This window comes from Abramis brama (genome assembly GCF_963993115.1).
Source record: "Abramis brama genome assembly, chromosome: 2".
Taxonomy (NCBI): Eukaryota; Metazoa; Chordata; class Actinopteri; order Cypriniformes; family Leuciscidae; genus Abramis; species Abramis brama.
This window is the reverse complement of record NC_139964.1, coordinates 10,668,568-10,684,055: the sequence shown is the minus strand read 5'-3', so window position 1 is coordinate 10,684,055 and position 15,488 is coordinate 10,668,568. Positions and strand designations below refer to the sequence as shown.

General features: G+C 47.3%; 1 long non-coding RNA gene and 1 pseudogene across 2 annotated transcripts; both read right to left on the bottom strand.

Annotated features, from left to right (window-relative positions):
- Positions 1–1,082: 1,082 nt before the first annotated feature.
- LOC311077638 (dnaJ homolog subfamily B member 4-like) lies at positions 1,083–12,110 on the bottom strand (annotated as a pseudogene). The gene is made up of 2 exons: positions 10,065–12,110; positions 1,083–1,382 (listed from the first exon to the last, which is right to left on the bottom strand). The product of its transcript is annotated as a dnaJ homolog subfamily B member 4-like (transcript).
- A 278-nt stretch (positions 12,111–12,388) lies between these two features.
- Positions 12,389–13,968, bottom strand: LOC311077650. Its single transcript, XR_014604950.1, has 3 exons — positions 13,844–13,968; positions 13,568–13,709; positions 12,389–13,465 (listed from the first exon to the last, which is right to left on the bottom strand). It is a non-coding gene; the product is annotated as an uncharacterized lncRNA (long non-coding RNA).
- Positions 13,969–15,488: the final 1,520 nt, after the last annotated feature.

Here is a 15,488-nt window from a genome sequence, read left to right as displayed (position 1 = left end):
AACCGAGACTTTCAATCGGAAAAGAAAGAATAACACAAAGAAAGAAAGAAAATGAGATACGGAAAAGAGCTAGATGACTGGAAATGAATCTAACCCATCTGATCTTAATTTGGGTTGATCTGGTCGTCTGTTACATGGTTAGGCTATAACCATCGTCTGCTCTTCTTCATCTTAGTTCTGCATTTGTTGAGAGCTCTTCTCTATCAGAACATTTTGAACGAACTTAGAGAGAGAGCGAACAGAGAATCCAAGATTTTAAACTCAAAGTTTGTCCCCCCTCCTGAAGAGAGCAGACCAATTAGACACTGGCTTTGTTTTCAAAGTCATAAATCATGTCTTCCCTGGGGGTTCTCTATTTAAAGACCAGATGCAACAGTTTAGGCATGATTTCTAATGATCAGATATGAAACATTCACACATCTAATAATTATAATTATAACAATTACATGAACTATATGGGATTAAAGCATATTAAACGGACACATATATCGTAGAAACACATAGAATGATGTATGATGTTGTCCATTGAAAATTGTTCTTGAATGATTTGATGTATAGTTATTGGTAAGAATCAGTTCTCTGGTTTGAAGAGAGAAGAAACTCTGTTTGTTCGTTCAGAGGTCTTAAGGAGGAGGGGTTCAGGAATGTTGTGGGGGTTCAGTAACATCTGCTGGTATCGATCAGTCTTGCAAACTATCAAAGTTGACCAATAAAAATCGTTGGTCCGCAGACTTCCTGGAGACTGTGAATGATTCATGGCTCTGGTTTGGGTAATTTGAATCTGGAATGTGAGGACTCTTGTGTGATACCTTGGTCTCTGTCTTTCTCTTAACCAATCAGTAATTTGGCAACAAAGCTAGCATTGACCAGTTATGTGTTAGTGCTGGGGGCTCTTGTAATTAGTCAGACTGGTCGGTGCCTGGATCCCGTGACAAGATGGATGAGGATACGAAGTCCTGACCAAATTTTGAATTAATATTCTGTTTGAATTAATATTCTGGAAGAAAATTAGTTTGTGGTTGGTTCCTTCTCATTGTCGCTACAACAGAATAACAGTTCGACAATTTCAGCAGCCCCTCATATTCATTCTTTAAATACTATGAAACCAAAATTCCCAATGGCAATGTCTCCAGCATTGCAGTATACATGGCTCAAGAAGCTGGCAAAACATTTGCGATAGTGTCCTTGGCACTCTGGCTTAATCTTTCGGGAAACTTGACCTCATACTCGACAATCAATTCCCCACAACGATCTGGGGATTTCGGAAGAGGAAGACCCTCCCCGGTGACACGCCGTTTCATCCCGGGACGGACAATGTCTTGAGTTGTTAACCCTCTGGAGTCTGAGGGGTTTTTGGGGTCCTTGAGATGTTCTGACATGCCCTGACATTTGTGCTTTTTTCAGTTGCTTATAAACATATTAATGGCAAAGGTGTAAATTCACTCTATTTAGCACAAACGTCTCGGTTACATATGGTAACCCTCGTTCCCTGAGGGAGGGAACGGAGACGTACGTCGTGGTGAACGACGAATAGGAATCTCGCTAGAGAGGCCAATCTACTTCGAGTGAAACTAAACGAGCCAATGCATATTGGCGTGCAATCATTTGCATCAGCTGTGCAGCCTCGCAGCGCGGGTATTTAACGAGCAGCTGGTGTGATTGCACTTCAGTTTTTTGCTGAGGAGCCGAGCCGGTGAGCTGGCTGCCCCGGCGGGTCGCAGCAGATGTGGCGACGGGACGTACGTCTCCGTTCCCTCCCTCAGGGAACGAGGGTTACCATATGTAACCGAGACGTTCCCTATCGTACGGTCACTACGACGTACGTCGTGGTGAACGACGAATAGGAATCCCTACCAAAGTGCCACAGCTGCTGCACCCCATCCAGCGCCCTGAGCAAGCCTCAACACCTTCTTGCCTGTAAGGACGATAGGAGAGGGCTTACACCAAGAGTATCCACACTGTTGTTCCGTGATAACCCATACAGTGAGATATTGGATAACACTGGGAAGCGTGCCCAAACTGAGGGAGGGGAACGCTGCGGGAACCACATTCTTAAGAAGAGTTATGTGGGAAAAGACATATGGACTAACCCAAGGGTTGTACTGCATATGAATAATGGGTGACTTAGCCCAAGGGAAAGACACAGGCTTCCGTTTAGGAGCAGCCGTGGAAGATATACACATATGGGATCCCTGTAGGGTCACACATATGGGACCCAGCCTAGACCCGGTTCTCAAGGATTCAGCGGATAAAGGCCTGGCACCGGACGCTCCGCCACGTCCGGGCCGAGGGTGTTTGGAGGACTCGACAGGTTTTGACTCTGGAGCAATAAGGGTGCACAGTAGGGTGCAGCAAGCCGACAGAGCCGGTACTCACAGTGTTTCTACCCGTTTAGGGTGAAAACACGGGAGGACACGGGCTCTACACGTAGGCTATAGTATCTAGCGAACGTGTTAGGTGTCGCCCAGCCCGCAGCTCTACAGATATCTGTTAGCGAGGAGCCACGTGCCAGCGCCCAAGAGGATGCAACGCCTCTCGTGGAGTGTGCATGCAACCTGAGCGGGCAGGGCACGCCTTGAGCTTCATAAGCCAAGGCGATGGCATCCACTATCCAGTGGGCCATCCCCTGCTTGGAGACAGCCTTTCCCTTCTGCTGGCCTCCATAACAGACAAAGAGCAGGTCTGAGGTCCTGACGCTTTGGGTTCTGTCCACGTACATACGCAGAGCGCGAACGGGACAGAGCAAAGCCAGGGCTGGGTCTGCCTCCTCCAGGGGCAGCGCTTGCAGGTTCACTACCTGATCTCTAAAGGGAGTGGTAGGAACCTTGGGCACATAGCCAGGCCGGGGTCTCAGTACAACATGGTTGTCACCCGGCCCGAACTCTAGGCACGATTCGTCGACCGAAAATGCTTGCAGGTCCCCTACCCTCTTGATCGAGGCCAGTGCAATCAGCAGCAAAGTCTTCAAGGAGAGAAGCTTTAAGTCTGCTGACTGCAAAGGCTCAAGGGGAGCATCCTGAAGTGCTCGGAGCACCAGGGATAGGTCCCAAGAGGGTATGGAGGGGGGACGAGGAGGATTTAATCGTCTCGCCCCCCTAAGGAACCTGACGACCAGGTCGTGCTTCCCAACTGTTTTGCCATCTATGTGGTCATGATATGCTGAAATAGCAGCAGCATGTACTTTAAGGGTGGAGGGAGACAGCCTTCGCTCCAACCCTTGCCGCAAGAAGGAAAGCACTGACCCTATCGAACATCTTCGGGGGTCCTCTCTGCGGGAGGAACCCACTCGACGAACAGGTTCCACTTCAAGGCGTACGCACGTCTCGTAGACGGCGCTAGCGCAGAAGTGATGGTGTTAAGTACCTCTGGGGGTAAGTCACCTAGAACCTCCGCGTCCCGTCCAGGGACCAGACATGGAGTTTCCAGAGGTCCGGACGCGGGTGCCAAAGGGTGCCCCGTCTCTGAGTCAGAAGATCCTTCCTCAGAGGAATGGGCCAGGGAGGGACTGTCACGAGGAGCATAAGTTCTGGGAACCAAGTCCGGGTGGGCCAATAGGGAGCCACCAGAAGGACCTGCTCCTCGTCCTCCCTGACTTTGCACAGGGTCTGTGCAAGTAGGCTCACTGGGGAAAACGCATATTTGCGGAGGCCCCGGGGCCAGCTGTGTGCCAGTGCATCCGTGCCGAGTGTTCTCTCGGTCAGGGAGTAAAACAACCGGCAGTGGGAGGTCTCTGAGGAGGCAAACAGGTCTACCTGAGCCTCTCCGAACTCTCTCCAGATCAGCTGAACCGCCTGGGGGTGGAGTCGCCATTCTCCCGGGAGCACAGCTCGTGATAGCTCGTCGGCCACACGGTTGAGCACACCGGGGACATACATGGCTCGAAGCGACCTCAGATGCTTCTGACTCCAAAGGAGGAGATGGCGGGCGAGTTGCGACATGCGACGGGAGCATAGACCACCTTGACGGTTGATGTACGCAACGGTCGCAGTGTTGTCCGTACGGACCAGCACGTCTCTGCCCTGTAGCGGCCTTTTCAGGCGGCTCAGAGCGAGACGTACTGCTAGCAACTCGAGGCAGTTGATGTGCCAATGCAGTTGGGGGCCCGTCCACACCCCTGACACTGCATGCCCGTTGTACGTGGCACCCCAGCCCGTGGCAGAGGCATCTGTGAAAACCACAGCATGCCTGGACACCTGTTCCAAGGGGACTCCTGCCCGAAGGAACGAGGGGTCTGACCACGGACTGAAGGTCTGGCGGCACTCCGGAGTGATTGCCACCCGGTGAGTGCCATGATGCCACGCCCATCTCGGGACTCGGCCATGAAGCCAGTGCTGAAGCGGTCTCATATGGAGCAGGCCGAGCGGAGTTACCGCTGCTGCCGCTGCCATATGCCCCAGGAGCCTCTGAAAGAATTTCAGTGGGACCGCTGTCCTGCCTTAGAACGTGTTCAAGCAGTTCAACACCGACCGAGTGCGCTGCTCTGTGAGGCGCGCTGTCTGAACGACCGAATCCAACTCCATACCGAGAAAAGAGAACCTCTGCACGGGGGCGAGTTTGCTCTTTTCCCAGTCGACCTGAAGGCCCAGCTGGCTGAGGTGCCTGAGCACGAGGTCCCTGTGTTCGCATAACTGATCTCGAGAGTGTGCTAGTATGAGCCAGTCATCAAGATAGTTGAGGATGCGAACGCCCTGTTCTCTCATGGGAACAAGGGCCCCCTCCGTGACTTTCGTGAAGACACGGGGAGACAGGGCCAGCCCGAAGGGCAGGACCTTGTACTGATATGCTCGACCCTCGAACGCAAAGCGCAGAAACGGCCTGTGTCGAGGAAGAATCGAGACATGAAAGTACGTGTCCATCAGGTCGATCGCTGCAAACCAATCTCGGGGACGGATGCATTCGAAAATGCGTTTCTGCGTGAGCATTTTGAACGGTAGCTTGTGAAGGCTCCAATTCAAACTCACTGATCCAAGATCGGTCGTAACCCACCACCTATCTTGGGTACAATGAAGTAGGGACTGTAGTGCCCTGACCTCATATCGGCTGGAGGGACCGGCTCTATCGCGTCCTTCGCCAGTAGGACTGCGATCTCCACGCGCAAGACATGGGCATCGGCTGCTCTCACTGTAGTGGAGTGGATGGCCCGAAACTTGGGGGACGCCGGGCGAACTGAATCGCATAGCCGAGCCTGATGGTCCGAATAAGCCAGCAAGACGGACTGGGGAGCGCTAGCCAGGCTCGCAGAGACCGTACAAGCGGGACCAAAGGGACCGTAGGCTTACCCGGAGTGGGGCAGCGAGGTGGAAGACAGGGCTCAGCTCGGAAGGCTCTCTCTGGGAGGCGGCCCGTAGCGGAGTCTGAGTGTGCTGTGCAACCCTTACCTGAATCCACGAGGCAGGAGGTGCAGGAGGCAGCTTGGTTGCATTCTCGAACCGCACACTGTTGCCTGCTGGCGATAGAAGAGGCGGATGAGAGTGGTGAGGATTCTGTCCTCCCACTGCTCTCCTGGCCCTCTTCAGACCCAGGGACAGAAGAACTGCTCTTTTTTTTTTTTTTTTTTTGAGAATTTGGGTACCACTGTGACTCCAGTGGTGGAACACTCAAAAAATTCGTTCCCCGGCCCTCCACCAGAAAAGAGCAGCTCCATCCATCTCCGGGTCACCCATCTCAGGGGTGATTGTTTCACCGACCACTTAAACAGTGGCTGAGACGGGCGGTGTCATCCTCCTGCAGCGGACACAGTAGAGCAGGCTGTGTCGGAGTGTTTTTATTTTTATTTTTATTTATTTATTTTTTGCAGGGGATGACAACCTTGGCGACAAGTAGACTGAGGGGCAGCCCACGAGGCACTCTGGTGGTACGTCGGGGAAGCACTTCAGTCTGCTGCTGACTGCGGAGAACTGCTGGGCCAATTCTCAACAGTGTCGCCGAAAAGGCCACCTTGTGAGATGGGAGCATCGAGAAAGCGTACTTTGACGACGTCTCGCACCTCTGCAAGGACAGCCAGGGGCGCTTCTGGACCACCAAGGTGGACATCGTCTGGCCGAGGGCCTGCGCTGTGACTTGAACACGGTCAGTCGACAAGTGCAGCTCAACTCCGGCTCAGAACTACCCTCGTGCAATAAGAGTGCCTTGGCCTCGCATGCAGGGCAGAGGTGGCTCGCCAGAGGCACAGCCACCCCACCAACGAGGGTAGCGAGAGAGGTGAAAACTTAACAGAATTTGGCACTTTTGGCGTTCCATATTTTGGCACCAATATAGCTCCATACTCCTAAGTTTTCAATGCACATCCGAGAAAGACCCGGGAAAGCATGGCTGTCAGTTCTGAATCTGATTCAGCATAAGCACACACACTATTACAGTGGGAACTCAGCATACCCTCATTTCCAGAACAAACAGGCCCTCTCTCCGATGCAGCAATCGACATCTGCCCTCAGCTGGAGCCCTGAATGAAACGCTAGGTTCCTCCAATTTTGAAGGACCAGCAATCTCATCCATAAGCTGCACAGCTTGTGATGCGCTAGAGAGGGAGGGGCCCTAGGGGGTTGGTTCCCCGAAGGAGAAGCCCTCAGCTCTCAGATCACCCAAGCCATTTTACTGAAGTAGACCTCTCCTGGTGGCCACCAGGGAGGGCGCTACAACAGAGAATAGACAAGGAGACCGCGCACCTAGAGCGCCGAGCGAGCGCTGGGTTGCCGTGACAACCCGCGCTGCAGCCCGGCAGCTCGACGGCACACGACACGCTGAGGAGCGAGAGATCCGTCGGGTTTTCCCCGCGAACGCTCTCGCTCATGGTCCCCCAGAGTGTCGAGCAGACCTGCAGCTGTGCTTTTACACACAGCAGCGGCTGGCCAACAACAGAGGGGACTCAACTTTCCGGAGAAAGAAGAGTTGACCGGCGTGCCGACGTGGTCATGTTCCCGTGCGAGAACATGAACCACCCACGAACACAGTCTCACATGTTTCCCAGGCATGCGAGACAGTGATCGTGGCCGTCAGTGAGGACAGGAAACGACCGCAACCAGAAACACACGGGTGGAATGTCATCTTTAGAAAGACGCCACTCACACCCATGTAAGCTCTTTCAGGGAAATACTCTCCTAGGTACTGAAGCACGCAGGGGAACGGTCGCAGCGGACACAGACAGGAATATGCAACCTGACGTGCGCTGTCTCTCTTCACGGCGGTCTTACCAGCCATAAGAACGGCTATTCAGCGCTCTTGGCGCACCGTTACCAGCTGTGAAAACAGCTTTTTTGTTTTGCTCAGTCAGAAACACAAAAACAAAAAGAGAGAGAAAAAGAAAGTCGACCCCGCTGCTGCGCTGTATCGCCCGCACCAGACACGAGAGATCATCTTGAAGAGCTTGCTCGTTGTTTGATCACTCAGTAGATTAAACAGCATCGAAACGCTCGGCTCCGAAGCAAAAAGCTGAAGTGCAATCACACCAGCTGCTCGTTAAATACCCGCGCTGCGAGGCTGCACAGCTGATGCAAATGATTGCACGCCAATATGCATTGGCTCGTTTAGTTTCACTCGAAGTAGATTGGCCTCTCTAGCGAGATTCCTATTCGTCGTTCACCACGACGTACGTTGTAGTGACCGTACGATAGGGAACAGGGCTACCATAATATGTGAACAACTTGCATGTACATGTTTGTATTTTTGATAGAATAATGTTTATGCATGGTTTTTTAAAAAACAAAAAACTAAAGTTTCTGAAATAAGGCCATAAAACACATTCTAAATATATGTAAATAAGACTTTTGACTAATGGATGTCGTTGCCTAGTATTTTTTCTTCAAAATTATGTGAAAATCGTCCTGCCTAATCATTCCCATAACACAATACATTGATTTAAATCTAAAGAATTATATTAACTTGTACAAAAATGGCATTATATGACCCCTTTAAAATAGGAGCCAATTGTCACAGTGTCTGGTTTGTTTTTCCCCGGGTGTCCACTAGAAGTCCTTGTCCCCCACGGTGTCATTCTCTCATGCACTACATTTCCCATCATCCTGTTCTGTCTAATCATTGATCATTGCACACAGCTGTTTCCCGTCACCTTTTTAGTATCTGTGTATAAATACCCTGTCTGTTTCAGTCCATGTCACGGAGTCGTTGTTTAATGTCACTTACACTTCTGAAGTCTGTTTCCTCGCCTATTCTTGTTTTATTTCTTGTTTATTTGTTTATTGGACTGCTAAAATGGATTTTAACCCCTGCATGGATGACTACGAGTTGGATTGCCCTGACAATAAATATGCTACATTTGGATCCACCTTTGTGTTCCCGTGACAGAACGACTCCGTCAACAAATGGATCCAGTAGCATGAACATTTTGCAGGGCTTTGCTTTATGGGCCCGCCAGACTGAGGAGGCCATGGCGCTCAAATCCCCTAAACACCCTTCCATCGATGACAGAGAGTCTTTTAAGGGAACCTGTCTGGCCAGATTTTCGGGGACTTGTGGAGGCCGTAGGGGAGGAGGTGCTAGAGGTGAGCCCCGGAACCACTCTCCACTTCGGTCTTTCTTCGACCATGGGCCGGTGATGCTCAGCCCAGAGCTCCCTTCGCCGCTGGTCCTGTCCAGCCCGGAGCCTGCACCTCGCCATAAGAAATGGCGGAGGAGGAGGAAGACTTCCCGTCTCCCTAACGTCCCGGAGATCGTCCCCGTGCAGCCCGCTGTCGTCCCGGAGGTCGTCCCCGTGCAAGCCGCTGTGGTACCGGAGGTCGTCCCCGTGCAGCCCGCTGACGTCCCGGAGATGATGGACGCCGCTGAGCCTGTGTCTCTGGACAAGATGGCCACCGCCGAGCCGGTGTTTCCAGATAAGATGGCCGCCGCTGAGCCTGTGTCTCCTGACAAGATGGCCGCCGCCGAGCTGGTGTCTGTTCCTGAGCCGGTGTCTGTTCCTGAGGCGGTGTCTGTTCCTGCTGTTCCTGAGCCTGTGTCTGTTCCTGTTCCTGAGCCGGTGTCTGTGTCTGTGTCTGTTCCTGAGCCGGTGTCTGTGTCTGTTCCTGAGCGGGTGCCTGTTCCTGTCCCCTGGCCGCCCGATGGACTGTCTGCTCCGCCCTGGCTGCCTGAAGGGTCGTCTCCGCCCTGGCCGCCCGATGGACTGTCTGCTCTGCCCTGGCCGCCTGAGCGGAAGTCTCCGCCATGGCCGCCCGAAGGGTCGTCTCCGCCCTGGCTGCCCAAGGGATCGCCTGAGGGAAAGTCTCCGCCCTGGCCGCCTGATTGTCTGTCTGCTCCGCCATGGCCGCCCGAAGGGTCGTCTTCGCCAGGGCCGCCTGAAGGGTCGTCTCCGCCCTGGCCGCCCGATGCACTGTTTGCTCCGCCCTGGCCGCCTGAGGGAAGGTCTCCACCCTGGCCGCCCAATGGACTGTGCTCTGCCCTGGCCGCCCGATGGATCGTCTGCTCCACCCTGGCCGCCCGATGGATCGTCTGCTCTGCCCTGGCCGCCCGATGGATCGTCTGCTTCGCCCTGGCCGCCCGATGGGTCGTCTGCTTCGCCCTGGCTGCCGGCTAAGCCATCACCTCCTGTTCCTGTTCCCTTTCATGGACCTGGCCCTCCATCCCTCCCCCTGATCCTCCACCGTTCCACCTCCCTCCTGGACTCTTGTTTTGGTTGTTTTTTGTGGGTCTTGGAGCGTCTGGTAGCCGCTCCGTAGAGGGGGGGTTATGTCACAGTGTCTGGTTTGTTTTTCCCCGGGTGTCCACTAGAAGTCCTTGTCCCCCACGGTGTCATTCTCTCATGCACTACATTTCCCATCATCCTGTTCTGTCTAATCATTGATCATTGCACACAGCTGTTTCCCGTCACCTTGTTAGTATCTGTGTATAAATACCCTGTCTGTTTCAGTCCATGTCACGGAGTCGTTGTTTAATGTCACTTTCACTTCTGAAGTCTGTTTCCTCGCCTATTCTTGTTTTATTTCTTGTTTATTTGTTTATTGGACTGTTAAAATAAATTTTGACCCCTGCATGGATGACTACGAGTTGGATTGCCCTGACAATAAATGTGCTACATTTGGATCCACCTGTTTCTCTGTGTGTTCCCGTGACACCCATCTTACCTCTTTGAGTGTAATTTTTACAGAATAAATAATGTCCGATCCGTCTCTTACCCTTCACCACAATCACCACATATGCGGGGATATTTGATGGTGTCTCATCCCCTTCCTTAGGGAAAGTAATCTTGGTTCCTTCTTTCCAGCCTTTCTTCACTTCCACTGTAAGGATCTTGTCCTCGTTCTTCCGTCGGGATTCAGGCGTTTGCGGGAGATCTTCATCTTCTTGGTGCAGCCAGTGAACACTTCTTCTAGACTGACCCTCAGGTCGTGTGTCAAGGGAGGATCCTGTTTATTGGCCAGTGACCCGCTGGGACCTCGTGTGTTAAAGGAGCGTGGGAAACCACCCATGCCAAAACTAGCAAATGGGTCATCACTTTCCATTCCCTCGTCCATGTAACCGTAACGGCAAACAACGTAACGTGTGTTCGAAAGGGTAAACAAAGAGGGCACATATTACAGAACTGTGTGGTGTTGAACAAAAATGATAGACAACTCATAAAAACTGCACCAAGGGACAAAATTGAATTAATTAAGATGAATTAATGAAATGTTTATTATTTTACATGGAACTGTTCATTACCTTGATTACCCAACTACTACACACTCTTCCTAACTCAAATTCACAGAAACAGAACTTTTATGCAAAATCTCATCAATACAATCAGTTATTGTAGTTTAAATTAGGGCCGTAACCACCATAATAATTACCAACAAGTCCTCCGCAATAATTAGAAATGGCCATAATGTAATAAGAAAAATTAAAATGCTGTCTAACAGCGCTCGTCAATGTCAAAATGTTTGAGATGACCAATCAAATCAAAGAAGGCGGGGCTTAATGTTCACATAAGACAAGTGCAAATTCCAACCAAAGTCCCTTTCCAGTTTTTGCATTGAAAGATTGTGGGGTGAGGTGTAACTAGATGTAAATATTTGACAACTGATTTACGATAGAAATGTTCAACGGCTGGCAACAGGCTAATATCAGTGATGCAAAAAACTAAAATTTTGCGTAGAGGAGACCAAGGACAGTTGCAACAGGGGATGGTTGCAACATGTCATTTTTCTCCAGTCAGAAACAAGCTAGAGTGATGACACATATACAGTATGTCATATGTAATCATCTTTAAATGGTATGGGTAATTAGCAGACAAATTATACAAATTTGATTGGTCTAGTCCAAATAGATTTCACAAACGTAATTCCTATCGACCAGCTCACTTAGCACGGCATTCGTGGCTCGACTAGTTGAGACTGTTTTCCAAGATGACGCCTGCCTGTATACGCGTAATGTACTGTCTTTATAAAGTATCTTCTTATTAAACTGTCTGTACACTTACAAAGTTCTCAATGCTTCGGTTTGCATGTAGGGACCCTCATTATGCTACCGTGTTATAGTGAGGCTATTTTGAGCCTTGTTAGTGGTATTAACCCCCTGAGGTCGACAATCGCGCCGGCGCGATAGGCTCGCTTTTTTTCAGTTCAGTTCAAAAGAAATTAATTTTGCTCTGTTGACTTTGATATTACAAGCAAGTTTCATACATCAATCGATTCTGTTAAATGTGTATTATTTTTGTGTATACTCACAATAAAAACAAAGTGTTGTGCTTTTTGCCAAATAAAGAAAAATAAACGTGATGCGAGTTCTGCCTTCTCTCTGTCAGTTAAATCCATTCTGAAACGCGTCCGAAAATGAACTGTAACTCAGCGAATACTCAGTCAAACAGGCATACAGACACACAGGCATGAAGCTTGAATTATCTTCTTTTAAATGAGGTAATTTATATAAAAAACAAATATTCTCATCTTGTGAAATCTGTATTAAAAGAGAGCGATTCCAGTCGAGCTCATTAGAGCTAATTCAAATGTAATGTGAACCCGCCCACGGAGAGCGCGTGCTATTCAAACGCAAATTACTGAGGCAAACCTGTGAACGCCCCCCATATCAGCTCGAGAAAACACAAGTTTAATCATATCATTGTAGCCTACGTGTTTACACCATCTGGCAGCGCTGTGAGGAATAATAATAATGGAGAATCTACCTCAGAGTTCGGGTATTGCGAGGAGCAAGGATCCGACTGTGTGAGGAAAACTGTAGTAAGTTTTTTTTTCTTCTCAAGTTAATCGCGTTTCCGTGTGAATGAATGAACGGCAGCCGCAGAGATGCGCTGTTTACCACAGCTCGCAAAAAGACAGTTTAAATTTAAATCGCCTTCAGCCGTGGATGTGGGCATGGGAGAGCAGTGCTCTACCACTTCCCCCGCCCACATTTTTCCTACTGGTCGGGGATCGGACCGGCAACCCTTCGGTTACAAGCCCGAAACCCTAACCAGAAGGCCACAGCTGCCCCTTTACTGACTTTATTGGCCTAAAATGACAATTTTATGTAGGAAATAACACACAGAATGCAGAGTTTTTTTCCCTATTTTTACAGAATTGAATACAGTTATTTAATAGTGTGTGTATGCAGTGTTAGACACTGAGTTCTATCTATTGTTTAAGTGCAGTTCACTGTTGTGTCACTGTTATACTTGCATCATAAATATTGTGCATATTTTCAATATTTAAATGACTTCAGGAAAGATGTCAATAAAACAACAATAAATCTAATAATTGCACTTAGTGTTAGGTACGTGCCACCTAATATGGCCTAATAGTCCTAGGAAAGCAACTATCTGTCATTTTACATTGCAGTCATTCAAATGTAAGTACAGTATTTATTATAGCTGTGTGTCATAATACAGTAGTGAAATATGGTAGCCTACTGTTGTGTATTGGGGAAAAGGTAGAGGAATTACTATGATCAAAATACATTTTCGACACTTCTTTAGCAAGCTAAACATTTTATGACCATATATTTTGTCATATATTTTACATTACATGTTATAAATGTAAATATATTTCACACTTAACATCATATATTTTTGTTATATTTCAGAATATATTTCAAAATGATAAATATAAGTGAACAACAATGCAAATATATTTCAATGTATTTGGAATATATACCACATATATTTTTGACACTTTAAAATATATTTCAATATTTTTTTTTTCTGTATGGGTTCGAAGTGGATCAGAGGAAGTCTGGAACTTCTGAAACGGCTCAGCAGTTGCACTATTTCTCTGTCGTGAATCAGGGGAAGCGTGGCATCTCTGAAGCAGGTCAGGTGGAGTGCAATCATTGTCAGACAAGTTGGGAGAAGTACAGCTTGTGTGGAATCTCTGAAGCTGGTTAGGAGAAGTGCGGCTTCTCTGAAGCGGGTCAGGGTTAATGCGGCTCCTCTCAAGTGGATCAGCAGTTGCATGGTTTCTTCGAGACTGGTCAGAATGTGTGTGGGTCCTCTTAGGTACATTAGAAGTATGATGACTGAGAATTAGGAGGGATATTTGGTAAACTATGTGGGGGTTTGAAGAAAGTTAGAACAGAGCATTTTAGGCATTTTCACAAGTTAAATTAATCAATTACCTTACTCAAAATAACAACTTATACTGCTTACAGAATTTTGTTGGCTTAGATTTGGCCAACACAGACCAACACTGGCCAACACAGACTTCTGAGTAGATCCAGTCTTCTGCATCCTTTGGGAGTCAGAAGAAAATGAGTGAAAGATCTTCGGAGCTCTAGGCAGTTCTTCTTTTCTGTTCAGAGAAAGAGAAAGAGAAAGAGAAAGAGAAAGAGAAAGAGAAAGAGAAAGAGAAAGAGAAAGAGAAAGAAGCTGTATGTCATGTAAGAAATAAGTAAACAACAAAAAAGAAAATTTATGGAAACTTACCTTTTCTTTGCATTATCTTTTGACTGATCAACACTGATTTCTTCATCCTCATCTTCTCCAGGAAAAAGTAGGTTCTTTGGTAGGTTCTTTGGTTCTCAGAATCACTTTGTTACTTACATATCTGCCACATTTTACAATACACTGACTAAATATAATCATAGATTACAAATAAAGACAACTTACCTTCTTCTTCATTTGGGTTTAATTGGGGAATCCTCCCCATCTGTTGCAAGGTCTGTGTGTTCGACAGCTTCAGGTAGTTTATATATATATATATATATATATATATATATATATATATATATATATATATATATATATATATATATATATATATAAGGCCAATGTATCAGAAACATCTCAACACACAATCTATAAAGTAATACTTACTCGATGTAAATATAATTCTGACCCTGTGTGGAGTCCATCCTTCCCTAGGTTGCTCCTTATTTTTTGTGGCTTTTACAACATCCACTTTATTTGGTGGCCACATACATTCATTTTCTTTGACCAAATTGGAAGGCACCACTTCTACTTCATTCGTTTTTTCAAAAGTCACAATGTGATACATTGTCTAAACAAAATAAAATTGTAATTTAGTAATTTATATGCCTTTTCAAAATAATCTGTACGAACACTTTTGAGTGGATAATGTGAGAAGAGAGACTATTTTAGCGAACTGTAATTGCACACAACATTTACCGCAGATACAAAGAAAGCAACAAATATAAACTGCAGATTTACTGGACCCATAAACAACTGCATTCTACCAAAAAATGTTTAAGTATAATGTAAATCAGTAGCTGCCGTGTGGTTTGATTAAATGCAGCAAAGGTATAACAACAAACTTGTCATGAAATGGCAGTCTGACATATTTTTGCACACTCTCCACTCTCTGAAAATGTTTCACTGTCAAAGACAAGTTAGAAACCATGAAGATGTCCAACTCTGTAGAGTCAAAAGGGTATTCAAAGAATGATTCCTTGCATCTGTATTCCCTACCGACAAAATATTCCACTCCCCTATCAACAATAATATTTTCAACCAACACAAACTTGTTCTTTATTTTGATGCAGGAATCTCTATTTGTAGTTTTGATAACTGCACCATGCATGGACAACACTTTAAACTGTTTTACTTCTCCCGTGAAAAATTGTGGTACTGGCCCTTCAGTATGTTCCGATTTATAATCTTTGGATGTCTGTGCATTAAGATTACAGTTGGAGCTGGCTTCATCAATTTCAGACAACCTGCGGATCACTTGTGTCAAAGGATTTCGTGGGCCTCTAACCAATTTTTTAAGATGACCCAAGAAATTCTCATATGGAAAAGATGAAAATAAATCCAAATTACCATGGATTTTTACATCTTCACAAAGATGGACCAAACCATGAAAATTGTAAACTAAAAATTATTGTCCATAAAGCTGACCAAAATGTTCAACAAAAGATACCAAAAGAGAATTGGCCAGATTGTTCATCGTCAAGCAATATTCTGAACTCAGTAATATGTGTACGCCAATTGACAAAAGCATGAAATTGTCATATATTTGAGACTTTAACACACCCTTCAGTACAACAGGTCCAGTGTACAGCAGGATTGTTCATTGCATTCCTAGATGTGACCTCTAAACATGAGAACTATT